This window comes from Ipomoea triloba, chromosome 6 (assembly GCF_003576645.1).
Source record: "Ipomoea triloba cultivar NCNSP0323 chromosome 6, ASM357664v1".
In the NCBI taxonomy this organism is placed as follows: Eukaryota; Viridiplantae; Streptophyta; class Magnoliopsida; order Solanales; family Convolvulaceae; genus Ipomoea; species Ipomoea triloba.
The window spans coordinates 16,885,743-16,902,678 of NC_044921.1; positions in this window are offsets into that span (position 1 = coordinate 16,885,743).

The following is a 16,936-nucleotide window of genomic DNA, read 5'->3' on the forward strand; positions in this document are numbered from 1 at the left end:
AATGTAAAAAGATTTATAAAGATATTACTATATCTCATTTTTTTTTATAATAATGTTATATTATTAGAGTAATGGTAGGTATTCCTCCAATCCTCCTAAAATAATATGAGAAAAATATGAACAAATATGACTTGTCCATTTAGTAGATTTAATGGTTGGAAACTAAGGTCAAAAAAAAAAAAAAGGATTTATCCATAGTTCTCACAAGCAAAGTGGTTCAAAGAAGAGATTGTGATACTAACTTTGTAGGAGCGGAGTTTGAATTACTTCCAAACCAATAACTAAACCTATGACAGAGTATTCAAATCTCTAAGAAGAAGCTCTAGAGATTGCTAAAAAAGTAAAGAGAGAAAAGAGCCACAATTTACAAAAGAGAGACTTATGATACACATTGTTGTATGTCTAAGAGCATCCATATCAAGTTTTTTTTTATGGTTTTTGTCATATTAAAAACTTAAAGATGGTTTTTTGTTGATGTGGGTAATGGTTTTTAAGTTGATTGTTACTCCTGCAAAGTTAAGTTTTTTGTGGGTCCAAAATGAAAGAGATGGCAGAAGACTACTCACTTTGTGCGCATTTGGTGCACATTCAGCACCCTACCGGGTGCAGTGCATGCACCCACTGGCACATCATGTCTACTCCCTTGTGTTGACAGTCCTCGCATCATAGGGAGTGGAGAGGCTGCTAGTGGGGTTGTAGGGCAATTATAAGGCAAATCCCTCGATCTACGGAGCTCAATGAAGCAATTCTCGACTGTAATACACTTCCCGAGCAAAGCGATATTTGTGACTAGCACACCATAGCATATTTCCCGAGCATAATGACTTTCCCGGTCTCATTAGACTTTTCGCGTCTCTTAGCGTCCTCCACTTGGGACTCTCGGTTCGTAACGGAGTGCAAAAGGGGAAATCGCATCATTCGTATACTTTTCGATTCCCAAAGACCATCGTAATGATCAACATGGTAATCGAAACTAACCGAGCGCGATCGACTAAGAACGATCTTGTAACTAGGTAATCCGGATCGAGGCTTGACCGAGCTCAAACAAGTTACGACCAGTTAGCCCGAGTAAAGGGCATTGGGAGAAGCATTCCCACTTATGATCGGTAAGATCAATAAAGGTCTTTGGGCCGTGAATAAATCCAATCCCTTGATTGGTAAGACTTGATCGCTAGATCTCATTAAAAATCCAATCTCGAGATTGGGTATCTCCCAATTGGTGAAACCCAATCTCTTGATTGGTAAGATTCGAACCTTAGATTGTAGGTAAGTCCAAGCCCTCGATTGGTAAAATTGAAACTCTAAATCATAATTAATTTGACCTCCAGGTCATAACTAATAATCCGGTCACTAGATCGATAAAATTTGGCATCTCAAGCGTATCACGAATCCGATCCCTAGATCGATAGAGTTCGGGTGACCCTTATAGTACAAAAGACTATGCTTAAGGTTGTGCTCTTTTTTCCTTAGCTAAGATTTTTTCCCATTGGGTTTTTTCTTAGTCTAAGGTTTTTAACGAGGCAACCGGTATAAGTCACGCACTATCGGTCAGTTTTTCCAACCCGAACTCTTTCTTCATTGGTGCCTAAGGTTGTGCTATTTTTTCCTTAGCTAAGATTTTTTCCAACTGGATTTTTTCTTAGTCTAAGGTTTTTAACGAGGCAACCGGCTTAAGTCGCGGACTGTATGGTTAGATTTTTCATCCCGAATCCTTCCTCATTAGCTCGACGTCAAGGCACGGACTGCGGGGACTACTTGATAAGGAATATTCCCCGGTTTTGACCTCCCTATACGTCCACACTCCCGTTTTGTAGCGGGTCAGGATCAAACAGTTCGGATCAAAATCAAAATCAGCAGGTCAACATTTAGGCCTATATAAGGGCATTTGACCATTTGGTAAGAGGACCTTTTTTCCTCTCTTCTCTCTCTCTAAACAAGACTCATGATGCTAGGCTCTTTACTTTGTCTCTATTTTACTCAAGAACAATAAATAAAGAAGGCCATTGAGAGCCAATTTATGGATTTGCACTATACTTTACCTACATTTTTTCTCTACATGCTTTGTACACTTAAGTAAATGGAAGCATTAGTCGTTATCAACTGTTATTTGTAGTTAATCATGCCTTAACTATATGCACAAAGATTACCCAAGTATTCAACACATTCGATTTTTTTAATTTGTGAAGTTTATTCTCGGTCTTTTGATATTAATGTAAATAATTTTAGGATTTTGTTATCTGTATAGATTCGCTGGCACCCAATTGCAGTTTAAAGTTTTTTTCATGCATGTTCAAAGCATATTATGTTTTCCCAAGAGTTCTTATTCTATCTTCTTTTATTTGTTGTGGTTTTTTACCATTTGACCTCATACTACTCTTCATCCCTTTTTCATTTTATGTGTATTCTTTCAATTTTATTTTTCTATAAATTTGTCTTTTAATTACAGAATTGGATGCCGCTCTACTGTTACTTGAAGTGAATGCAATTGTTATACAGTCGAACAAGATCCATAGTGCTATGTGACCATGGTCCTCAAATGACATTGTAGTATAATTAAAATGATACTTTAATGTTGTTAAAATAAAATTATTGTGTGTGAAAAATGAAATTAAAAAACAAAGCTCATTAAACAACATATATTGTTAAATGAAACTATAATATAATTAAAATGATACTTTAGTGTTACTAAAAGTAAATTACTGTGTGTGAAAAACGAAACTAAAAAACATATAGCTCATTCAACAACGTATATTGTTAAATGAAAATGTAGTATAATTAAGATGATACTTTAGTATTGTTAAAATGAAACTGGATGGTGTGTGTGAAAAATGAAACTAAAATCCAAAACATCATACAATAACAAATATTGTCATTTGTCACATAAACGTGAAGTGTAATTAAAATAGTATTTTAGTATTAGGAAAAAGTGTCAAATTGACCCCCTAAGTCGGGTGGATAGTGCAATTAGGCTCTCTAACTGAAAAAAGATTCATTGAAGTCCCCTAAACCTGCAAAAAAGTGCAATTGAGTTCTAAATTACTTGTTTATCAGGTCAGATTCAGTTAGGGGGTCTAATTACACTATCCAACCGATTTAAGAGACCAATTTGACGCTTGTTCATTATTTTATTTTATTTTTCAAAACAAATATTTTTTTATTTATTAAAAATATTATTTATTTTTAAATATTAAAAAAAAAAAAAAAAAAAAAACAAAAGTCGGCAGTCCCAGCTGGGACTGCCGACTTTTGTGTTGTTTTGTTTTTTTTTTGTTTGTTTTTTTTTTTAATTTTTTTTAAATAATAGTTTTTATATTATTAAAAAAGTTTTGTAAAATTATTTTAAATAATTCAAAAATATTATTTTATATAATTTAAAAAAAAAAAACAGAAAATTACATTTTTCGTCCCTAGGTTATAGGGTAATTGTATAATTCGTTCCTAAGTATTGGTCATACTCACTTTTCGTCTCTAAGTTATCATTGATGTTCCATTTTTTATCCCTTTACTAATAAAACATTAGAGACGAAATTTACAAGGGCAATTTCAACTCTAAGGGACAAAAAAGTGCAACATAAATGATAACTTAAGGACGGGAAAGTGAGTATGATCAATACTTGGGACGAATTTTACAAATTAATTTGACAGTAGGACCAAATTATTAAACTGCAGGTGGCTGTTTTTTTAAATATTTTTTATTTTTTATTTTTTATTTATAATAAATAAAAAATATTTGTTTTGAAAAATAAAAAAATGAAAAAGTTTCAAATTGGCCCTCTAAGTCGGGTAGATAGTGCAATTAGACACCCTAACTAAATTTGACCCGATAAACAAGTCATTTAGGACTCAATTACACTTTTTTGCAGGTTTAGTGGGCTTGAATGAAGCTTTTTTCTAGGGTTGGGCACAACCGAACCAAACCGAACCGTACCGAAGTGGTTCGGTATAAACCGGAAGAACCGAATGGTACTTAATATAGAGATACCGAACCGAAAACCGTTCGGTTTTTAAATATAATAATAAATAATAATAATTAATATTGATCCGTTATGAGGGGATGATGGATGAACAAGATATTACTTTACAATTTGGATTGCTATGTTAATTTTGTGTTTGAATTGTTTTGTTTTTATGTAATATTTAAATTTTAGACTTTGGATTATGCGAATATGTATTGTTTGGCAGTGTGTTTTTGGAAAATTAGTAAATGTTGAAAATTGAACATCCTAAACCTAACCGAATCCCGAACCAAAATAATTTCGAACAGAAACCGAACCGTTTCATACCGAACCGAAACCGAACCGAACTTTATTGTAAAACCGAATGGTATCATTTTTTGTAATACCGAAATACCGATACCGAAACCAAAATCGAAAAAAACCGTACCGAATCCCGAAGTGCCCACCCCTACTTTTTTCAGTTAGGGGGCCTAATTACACTATCTACCCAACTTAGGGGGCCAATTTGACACTTTTTCCTTAGTATTATTATAATTAAACTAGTGTGTGTGGAAAATGAAACTACAAAATAGAACTCATACAATAATATACAGTTGTTATGCCGTGGACCCAGGTCCACATTGCAAGGTTGACCTGGGTCCAATACAACGCCGTTTCACAATTTTTTTAAAACAAAAAAAAAATTAATGGCGTTAATGGCTCCTCATCGCAATAGAACACAAACTCTACATTCACACATTACAGGGCTATATGTTTAGTAACTATATTACCACTGTTATGCATTCACACATTCAAAACTCTATATTCACAGGTCCTATACTCCATGTTCACAACTTGGAAATTCCACATTCACACATTACAGGGCTACAAGTTGTAGAACTCTGTTAACTCTACTACAGATTCACACATTCATAACTCTACATTCACAAATTCTATAGTCCATATTCACAATTTGAAACCTCCATATTCACACATTTCAGGGTTATATGTTTAGTAATTAAAAAAAAAAAAAAAGTGAAACGGCATCATATTGGACCCAGGTCCACCTTGCAATGTGGACCTGGGTCCACGGCATAATTTACGAATAATATATATTGCAAATGAAACTGTAGTAGAATCAAAATGATACATTTGTATTACTATAATGAAACTAGTGTGTGAAAAATGAAATTAAAAAACAGAACAATATTATCTTTAAAAAAAAACAGAACAATATTGTCAATTGAAACTGAAGTGTAATTAAAATGATATTTATTTTATAGACCATATTACTATATGGACCGTAGTCCACAATAAAATTTGCTAAGTGAATTTGGTTGGTTTTGGAGCATTAATTTGAAACCAATTTGACTCATTTTTGGCTGCATGCAATCGTCTCATTAACTTCGTTCTGGATCCAAATGAACAACTTAATATTAATTAAATACCGCGTGGTGGCATATTTATAATTTTGAGTAAATAAGCTAAGTCAAATTGCTTTTTTAATTGTATACGATTACATATTTCTTCTTAAGTGCATATTTATTTTCTTTGAGTGCTTCTGTTTTGTTTCAGTATTTAGTTTCTTCTTTGAGTGCACATGTCTTTGAGTGCAAAATTTTAACATTTAAGTGCACGTTTTGAAGCTTTCAAGTGCATGTTTTCCTTTCTAAGAATGCACAATTAATTTTCTTATAATTTTCCCTTTTAGTATCTTTTTCCCCTTATTTTCTAGCAATCCTTTTTATGCTTTCAAGTGCTCAATTTTATGCCTACAAGTGCATGCGTGTCTTACTATTGTGTTACAAAAAAAAAAATACTTAGCATTCCATTGAACCTTTTTTTTTTTTTTCCTTCTAGTGCATTTTTTAGCCTTCAAGTGCATGTTTTCCTTTCTAAAAGTGCACAATTAATTTTCTTCAAATTTTTTCTTTGTGTCTTTTTTTTTTTTCCTTTGTCTTCTAGTGATCATCTTTATGCCTTTCAAGTACTCAATTTAATGTCTACAAGTGTATGTGTGTCTTACTATTGTGTAAAAAAATGCTTAGCATTTAAGTGAACCCTTTTTTTCTTCAGTGCAGATTTTTTGCCTTCAAGTGCATGTTTTTATGCCTTCAAGTGTAAAATTATGGGCAGTATTTGTTATATCTTGTGCATTATTTTCAATAATATATACTACCTCAGTCTCATTTTATGTGTCTGGTTCAGTTAACGAGACTTGATTGAAGTTATTTTCAGTCCAATTTTTCATAATATTAAGTTTAGTATTAATATACAAAATTTATATATTTAGAAACTACACTAAAAGTACTATTAATCACAAAAAATCAAATTTAAAAATGAGTAAAAATTACTAAAGAAAATAAACAAAGAAGAAAGAGTTGGTTTGACCAATGAATAGTAAGTAGGACAGGTAAAATGAGACAGAGGGAGTAACTAAATTTCTAATGAAATTTATGAGATTTACAAATGATTTGTATGAGTAATTGGTTTAATAACACTTAAATTGAATATATAACATCCCTTTTTGGTACTATAAATTGCATTAATTGCACATCTATTTGACTTCGAGTGCAAATTTTTTGCATTCAAGTGCACATTTTTGTACCTTTAAGTGCATGGTTTTAAGCTTTCAAATGCACATTTCTTATAGAATTTATTTTAAGAGAGTCATTGGTCATGGTTCACTACATTTTCGCACCGAAAGTAGCCAACGTACCTAATTAAACCTATATATATATATATATATATATATATATATATATATATATATATATATATATATATATAAACATAATAAATGTGAATAAATGTTATATGATTATATCCCTCATTTATGTCCGTTTTTTCCGTTAAGTTTTTTTGTACATTATGCTATAAAAGTTGTACTACATAATATTTTGGACAAATATACTCCTACCGTTATAACTTACGTTAACTTTTCCACTGTTGTTACTATGCACATGCATGCACCATATATTTTCTTATCTTCTTCAATAATAATAATAATAATAATATACACATTAAATATTAGAGTTATATATTAGTTATTTTTAAAAATATAAATATCCAATTTATAAAAATATTTTACATTATTATTATTATATTTATAAAAATATAAATATTCAATTTAAATAAATTTAAAATTTTAATATAAAATACTAATATTGGTCACTTATTTTTTGCGCCTCGCGCATAAGAAAGACTAGTATGTATATATATATATATATATATATATATATATATATATATATATATATTATAGAGATAGAGAGGTTTTGACTATTTGCCGGATTATAGGAGTATATGGCATCTTTTCCTTAAACGTAAAGCAATGTTGTTGTTTATTATTAATAGAGTAATTCTCGACCATTTGTCTCCTTTTTCCCCGCCTCATTTTGCATTTCAACATATTTACGTTATCATTTTTGAACTAAACTAGTATTTTCGCCCGTGCGATGCACGGAATGAATTTGTTATAATATATTAAAAATATTTGGATCAATATATAATTATTTAAATTAAAACATTAAATATTATATAGTGCAATTGAAGATATGTTTTGGATCATTTATGTTTTTTGATGTTATCATTATTTGAGTTTGAGCAAATAATTGCTCAAATTAATAGTTAATATGTAGATCTACGCATGCGGTGTTTTAACTTTGGAGATTTTATTGTAGATCTACGCATGCGGTGTTTTAACTTTGGAGATTTTATATATCATTATTTAGGAATTTTATAAATTGGGCAAATGTACTTGTTCTCTAGCAACTCAGTTATACAATCAATTGTTATCTTAAATCATTTGTATGGAACATATGTTTTTTGTCTTGATATATAGCAATCCCCTTAGCACTCATAACAAGAATATACCGCCTTAACAACCTGATTGTAATCCCCGTATGGCCTCTTCGCTTCTTCGCCCTTGATGCCTACTTCCTTGAATTTAATTATTCAAGGGGAGACTCTTGACCTCAGCCTCTAGGCGATTGTTTCGGTCGGGTAGCTAGCTCCACCGCAACAACCGATGCCCGCCTTCTTGTACTTATGTTAGTTGTATCTGTAGAGCCCCTTTTAACTTATCGCTCAAGTGTAAAAGCAGACTCTGGCGAAAACAACCGGATATTCGACTTGTTAACTTACTTGAAAGTGAAATTTTCCGTAGCACCAATGGATGGACTTTAGGGTTTGGGGTTTAAGATTTTAAGATTTAGGGTGTTAGAGTTTGGGGTTTAAGATTTTAGGGTTTAGGGTTTTGAAAGATTTAAGGCTTAGAGTTTAAGGTTTAAGGTTTATGGTTTAAGGCTTTAGGGTAAGTTTAAGAGGTTTTGGGTTTAGGGTTTTAAGGTTTTGGATTTAAGATTTTAGGGGTTGGTTTAGGGTTTAGGTGGTAGAATAGGTACACTACAAGAAATCTTTCATTTCCCGATGAAAATTTTAGCAACGCTCTAGAAAACGTCGCTAAAAATAATAATTTGCGACGTTATATTAAATAACGTCACTATATATTTTGGTAGAGACAATATTTTTTTTTTGTAATGTTTGCTGACGAAATATGATTTTTTTGTCAGTAAAGATATAGAATCAATGACGTTTTATAATAAACGTCCCTAAATATTTTATTTTAAAAATCATTTTTTGTATAAAACGTCAGAAAAAGTGAAAATATTTTGCGGGAAACTTTTTATCATTTGGCGCCTAACAATCCCTTTAGAAATGAAAAAAAATTTTGTCTAAAAATCTTCAATTAGTACCATCCTCAACTTCACCTCTCTACACTACCATAGTAGCAGTCTGGCAGTACAATCTTCACCAACACCCATCCGAGACACCATCACCATTTCCACTGCGACAAGAGTACTGTCGTTTCCGCATCGGCACCATGGTTCAGTAATTTCTTCTCGCCAGCAAGGTTAGTTATTTAGAATGGATTAGATCCTTTTAATTTTGATAATTACATGTGTATTTTGCTGTTCTCACAGACTAAAGAGGCCTAAGAACCTTCGTCTGTGATATGGTTTTCCCCTGATCTCACTATACTACAGTATAATAAAATTTTCTCTGCTTCTAATTTCACTATTTTCCCCTCATCTCATCACTATTCTCTCTGCCTTTATCTCTGCAAAACCCTAGTGAAAGTCTTCCAAAGGACCCAAGCTTACAAGAGAAGATTCATATCCAGGTAAATACAAACCCTAATCAACTAATTTCCACCCAAGCATCTATGTATAAACTCTATTTTTGTTATGATTTGGGTGATTTTTTTCTCTCATTAGTTAGAATAAGATAGATTTCGCTGTAGCTTTTTTATTTTAAACTTTGCTGTGATTTGTTTTTTATTATATATATTTAAATTTATTATGAATTATTTGTACCTAGTTCAGGGGTTTAGAAATTTAAGAATTCCTTTTTCTCATGATTTGGTGTCTCATATGCAAAATCTGAGTTAGCTAGGGTTTTGTTTGGGTGGAATTATTGTGATATAGGACTTGGATGCTTGTTTAAGTTGAATCCTACTCAATTATGACAATACAGTAAAAATGTATAAGGATGCCTAATGACTTGCATCATATAGTTTTGTTGACCCTAGTACGTACACAGGATTAACCATGGGATGATCCCAACTTGCAATTGCAACACATATTTATTAATAAGCTTTGTCATTGAATAGAACAATTACTGAGATTGTGACCGAACCAATTTTTGTTTAATGTAAATTTCTTATGAATTCACTTCTCTGTATTCCATTGAATTATGTCCAGTGCTTGATTAATCTTCTCCTTACCATTACACCATTACCGCCTTATCAGATTGCATTTGAACAGAGGAACATACTCTTCCTGAAGAGGGAAACGGGATTGAGTCTTGTTTGAAGAAACAGAGTTCCTTAATCCTGCATCCATCACGTTAATAACACCAAAAAAACACTACTACTAAAGAATCGCGCACGAATTAATCTAGCAAGGGCCCAAGGGGTCTGAAATAGAACAGATTAGAGCGTTAAGAGAGAGAGAGAAAAAACACAATGAAATAAAAGAAAATATATATCAAACAAGAAATCGAGATTGAAAGTGTTGGAGATCGAGAGCCGCCAACGGTGGATTGCCTTGAATCTTGATCAGGGAGAAAGCTAGGGCAGAGAACAGATAAACGGGAGATGATTGAGATTGAAAGTGTTGGAGATGGAGAGCCGCCGATGGTGGATTGCCTTGACCAGGTAGGATTCGGAGAAAGCGCAGAGAACAGAGAAACGAGAGATTCACTAGAAAACGATGGTTTTATAGATGTCAAAGCACCGACGGCTACTTTTTCGAAATACCAAAAGATCCGTTGTAATATGTTTAGACTAAAATGCCCATCCTTGATCCTCCGTTTCCGGATGGATACCTGATACTGGGCTGGACCTCAGGATTTGATGGGCTCTTTGGACATCCTTCACTGGGCTTCAAATACTTTTGTGAAATTATTTACAGCTTAGTGACATACTAAAAAATGTGTCATATTCATAAAAGTGTGAAATGAACGTTCGCCTAAAAAAGTCAATTGATTTCAACGCAAAAATTATTCCCCATTATGGATAATGCGAAGGTTGAAAGTGATTTGAATGTTGTAATTGGAGATTTAGTTAGAATGGTAAGCTTGTACAAAAATGGTAATGCGAAGGGTCAATCATAAATTTAATTGCACTTTGCAAGGAGTTGAAGCAATAATGAGAAATCAATCTGGTGTATATTTATAGGGAGCAGAATAGAGTCACGGACTATCTCGTTAAGTTGGCATATCAAAATTACTATGGTTTAAATGTGTTATATTTATAGGAAACATAATAGAGTCACAGACTACATCGTTAAGTTAATATATCAAGACACCATTCTTGAGGTTGCTTCAAAGTAGACATGTTTAGTATCACCCCATTGTACGCGAGTGATCTGCCGGATGTAGTTTAGCTTCATTTTCTTCTTTATTATTTCTTTGTAATTGTGAAGTAGGTTTGGTTGTACTTCTGTAAACATTCCCTCCCATGTCTTGGATGGTCATTATCCCTGCAAATTTAAGATTGGCAAAGTGACATGGCAAGAGAGAATTTTTTTTTTTTAATTTAAAGCTAAGTGTATTGTAAATGAAGAGAGGGTTGACTAAATTAGTAAATAGAGAGAGAATTGGCAATGACAGCTTTTTGTACGTATTAGCTGGGCGGCAGCTTTTGCTGCCAACCATTTTACTTTTTTTTTCTTTTAATATTACTTCATTATTATATTACTTTATTATTATATTTATAATATAATATAAAAGTGAGATAGATTTGTAGGAATGTAGAATAAATAATTAGAGATATTTGCAGGATAAAGATAATTTTAGAACTTTGACGGTGGCATTAAAATGTGTCTGCTAAGAACATTGTAAAGATAAAGTATTGCATGATGTGACACCATAACCAACAACAAATATTTAAGTAAAACAGTCTTCAGCAGAAAGAGTGATACAATATTGCCTTAAGATGAAGGTCAAGAAACAACTGTCTACAAAATGGATTGATCTGAAATACAATTTACATCCATATCATATCCTATTATCTTTAAACACTGTTCTTTTGTGCATAAATGCTTTTTTTTTTGGGTGCTAACACAATATCAAAACTATAAACCAATGTACAAGTGAGATTCCCATGCAAAGATCCTGTATATGTTCTTCAGACCTAGCAACCTGCCATCTTTCATGCTGTTCACAAGGGATAACACAGATTCTGGACCACACTGCCTGGATTAAAAAAAGACCCTAGCAATAGATGGGTGGTGCATTATCAGTTATAAAGATTATTGCTCATTGATTACAAGTTACAATTTACTGATTATTATATCTTATTGCCTTGTTTCAGCACCAATGGTGCTCTTATTTTGGCCGAACCACAAATTTTGGAGGATATTGCTTTTATATACAGTATAGAGTATAAATATAGATTATTATATATTATTATTATTATTATTATTATCACTATTTTTGCAAACATTTATAATAGTCATTATTATCATCACTATTTTGATATATATATTATGTATGTACGTTATATATAGATATGTAAATATATATAAATTAATATACATACGTTAATTATATATACATATATAAATGGTAATGGATATACTTCACAAAATCATCCTATCCTAATATTTCTAATTGTTATGATTTATCAATTAGTCTTATTAGTTTTAATTATGATTGGCTAGGAATTTATTGGCTAAATATTTCTTCTCCCTTCCTCTTATTTTGACCGAGATTATCAAAGGAAAAAACAAAAATTCTTCTCTCTCCTTCTCCTCCTCTCCTTTGCCCGAATCATTTAAAAACAAAAATAAATCATCAAGAATTAGAGAATCAAATGTTCAAGAATTATTATTATTATTATTATTATTATTATTATATTAGATAATTGGAGACTAAAATCATTATTTGATCGTAATTTTGTAAATAAAATTTGCAATTTTCTTGTTTATAAATAACATTATAACCAATAAACATAAACACATAGTAAAGTATGATTATTTAACAGAAATTAATTTATAATAAATGCACCTAAATTTTGAGGGGAAAACTTGGCACAAATTAGTGGATTTAGTGTAGAAGGAGAAAGAGTTTGACTCTATTTTCCAAGGTGAAACCTGATCAGGCCTTGGAATCGTTGAAGTTTCATCCCACTGTACCTAAAGATAACAATACATATCACTTTAGGCATCACAAATAAAAATGTATCACCAAACCCCTCCCTTTCAAACACAAGCTAAGGGTATTACCTTTAGACATCTCCATTTTGATTTCGACCACTTGTGGGGATCACGATCTTCAATGCCAGCAATAGTTCCAGTAAACCTAAAAAGACCACCACAAAATGCTCATAATATTAGTTACTGGTCTAGAATTGATACGAAGAAAAGACACATCACCCTCAACAATGCTAACACATGTGACATACTTCTGCTCAGGAGCTTCTTCCCCTTCAAACCTCATTTTAAATCTCATTCCTATGGAGTAATTGTTTTTTAGAGACTCTAGTCATATGGAATGATAAATTCAGCTGGGCTTGTCCTGTAAATATGGTGATATATATAGCACAAACATTTTGAAACAAAGGGTCCTCTCAAAGGAAAGTGTAATTAATTTTAATTGTAATAATAATTGATTGCTAATTTTATGAAAATATATATGGTTGATTAATAAAATTAATGATTTTACTAAAATAATTTTGAGTTTAATTTTATAAAAATGTCCATGTTTGGACAGAAAAAATTGTCCAGGCACTTTTGTTTATATATATATGAATAAATTAATAAATGAATAAAATAAATATATATGGACAATTAATTAATAAATTAATAAATGAATAAACTAAATGATTTTACTAAAATGCCATTAAGTTTGGGCGGGAAAAATTGGGAGGAGGATACTGTTTTGATATATAGTATAGATATGTATTGGTACACGGATTTAATTTTTAGTTTACCGATGTCTTTCCTCTATCAATCCATCATATATTGGTGATCGAGTTTATTTTATTTATTACTAGTATTTTCACCCGTGCGATGCACAGAATGGATTTGTTGTAATATATTAAGAATATTTGGATCGATATAGAATTATATAAATTATAACATCAAATATTATATAGTGCAATTGAAGATATGGTTTGAATTGATTATATTTTCTGATGTTATCCTTGTTTGAATTCCAGTAAATAATTGCTTAATTAATAGCTAATGTGTAGATGTACGCATGCGGTGTTGGAAGTTTAGAGATTTTATATATCATTGTTTATAATTTTATAAATTGGGTAAATATGCTCGTTCTCTAATAACTCAGTTATATGAATCAATTGTTATTCTAATTCATATGTATGGAAGATATATTTTTGTGTAGATATATAGTAATTTTTTCATCTTGGAAAAAAACATAATATCACCGGTTGTATTTACACATTATTGAAAATCTCTTTGTAGACAACATTGGTAGTAACAACACAATCTTGTCCATCCTCATCTAGAACTAATTAGCACTTTCAGGCTATCATGATGGGTGACTCAAGAGAAAGCCATGTACAATTGACCGTAATTAAAAACTGATTTTTTCATTAATAACCCAACGTGAGTTAGTGTTCGACCCTGGCTTTTGTTGATAGTCATGGCATATGCAAGCATCAATGAGAATTATTTATGCTGGAACTTGAAGGGAAATCTCGTATTAGAAGGAGTGAGAGACATTCGAGGGATAAGAACTTTGGTTCCATCATGTGTCCCATTTACTATTCTTGCTTCAACAATGTGATCTTCCAATTTTGTGATGATGAGTCGCGTACTGTTATAAAGACTAAGAGAATGGTCTATCTTCCGCAATAACATAACAGGTGCACCGACCTTTAATTAATGTCAATGAATGATTAAGAAAATCATACAATCTCAAACTATTAAGAATTTATGTGTGTGTACTTCTAATAGATTTTCACCGTCTGGTTCTGCCTTACACAAAGAGTTACAACTTAAATATGTTCATCCTTTTGCAATATTCATGTCTCACATGTACTGATTAATTTGATCAATGACATCTAAAGTCGGCGAGCGGATCACTGACCTTCGAGGTGCGACTCATCAAGCGTGTCATATCTTGAGTTTAAAATTTTTAAAAATCACTTTTAATGTAATCAAAGCATTGAGTCATAACGATTTTGACACTGAAATTTTAATTTTATAATCTACATGTATATATTCTGTGATTTTTTCCATAAAATTAGTTTTGATAGTCAAACTGTAAAATATATTGATTTTACCAATCACTAAATTTCAAAATGTTTCAAATTCTCAGGTATATATAAGTAAAACTCACATCTAAAGCCTAATTGTTTTTGTCAATATTTCATACATATAAAGCAAATCTCTGACTATTGTGAGAAGTTAGTAACCTTGAGTCTAACATACAACATAAAGCATTGTGTGATAGTGGGTAGTAACTTTGAGGTAAGACAATTCAAGCATATAAGCATGATTCGAGCTTGTTTCTATGCTCTCAAAATTCAAATCATCATATTGGCATCAGACAATAAACAAAAATATATCAAAATATATGAATCATATATCTAAACTGTTAATCAAAACTTCACTCCAGATTACCAAATGGAGTGTATGACTTTTTGAAATGATGCCATCCAAACTGTTGAAATGCGATGTCCATAACCATTGATTGACATACTACTCATGCTTCATACTTCATCAAAGTATCCGTTTCTTATGATATTATGATTTATAACATATAAAAATCGACAAATAAACTATAGTATGAGTCTTCCTTGCATGCAACAAATATCACAAAAATTCAGTGTTCTAAAATAAGTGTATAAATGCAATATGTAGATAATTTGCATTGCATTATATATCATTAATTTAATTACTTTTCGGTTAGTTATTGCAAGATCTTGAGGTACACTTATATTTTGATATTCAGTAAGTATAACTATATTAGAGAAAAATTTACTTGGGAATAATGGGATAATCAGTTGAGTGATTGTTGGTTGACCGTAGAGCGTTGTGTTGGAGGAAGAAGATGATATATATTGAAGATGATATTGCCCTTCACTATATATCATCTTCTTCCTCCAACACGTTGATATTCTCTGGACAAATAACTGTTGGAAAAAATTAGCATAAAATGGCATTTTAGTGGCAATATTGTGGTACAAATATATGTGGGGTCCATTTTCGATTTGGGTCGGGTCAAAGTAGATTCGTGTTCTTTGTAGTTAGACGAAAAGATTGATATATTGTACGCTCAAAACTGATAATGGGTGAATGAGAAATTGGTTCTCAAAGTTGACCCATTTGAGTTAGAAAAATGGAGAGAAAAACCTTTCAAGTAGCTTTTGTCCCACATTGATTTGATAAGTGGTTTGCACCACTACTTATACAAGAGTTTTTCTAAGGCTTATTGAATTGTATAGCATAGACGCTCTCTCTCACGCGTAGGGGGGTGCAAATCAAATCCCAAAATGAACTTAAAAAGGCTTGACTCATGTGCGCCGACACCTACATGTACGAATGTAGTTAAGCAAATTGGTTGGCCTTGCGTGTTGAATTATGTAAAATTTTGTTTACAATATTACGCAAACCATAATAGTATATGAGTGTTTTGGGCGTGAAGTTAAAACTGAGAATATTGTTTTTATTAATAGTATAGATTGCATCGCAGAGAAATATATATACTAAATTATTACGATTAGTAATTTTAATCTAGAATTGTATTGCGAATAGGAACGTAGGGAAGAATATATATATTTTATTAGGAATTTTATTTTAAATTACAATTGTATTACGAATAGGAATTGTATTACCGTATTTTACAATATAACGCAAACCATAATAGTAAAGGAGTGTTTTGGGCGGGAAGTTAAAACTGAGGATATTGTTTTTATTAATATTAATAGTATAGAAGTATAGATTGCATTGAAGAGAAATATTTATGCTGAATTATTACGATTAGTAATTTTAATATAGAATTGTATTACGAATAGAAATGTAGGGAAGAATATATATTTTATTAGGAGTTCTATTTTAATTTACAATTGTATTACGGAATTTACAATTGTATTACGGATAGGAATTGTATTACCGTATTTTACAATATTACGCAAACCATAATAGTATAGGAGTGTTTTGGGCGGGAAGTTAAAACTGAGGATATTGTTTTTATTAATAGTATAGATAGATTGCATTGCAAAGAAATATATATATTGAATTATTACGATTAGTAATTTTAGTCTAGAATTGTATTACGAATAGGAATGTAGGAAAGAATATATATGTTTTATTAGGAATTTTATTTTAATTCACAATTGTATTACGATTAGGAATTGTATTAACATATTTTACAATATTACGCAAACCATAATAGTATAGGAATGTTTTGGGCGAGAAGTTAAAACTGATGATATTGTTTCTATTAATAGTATAGATTGCATTGCA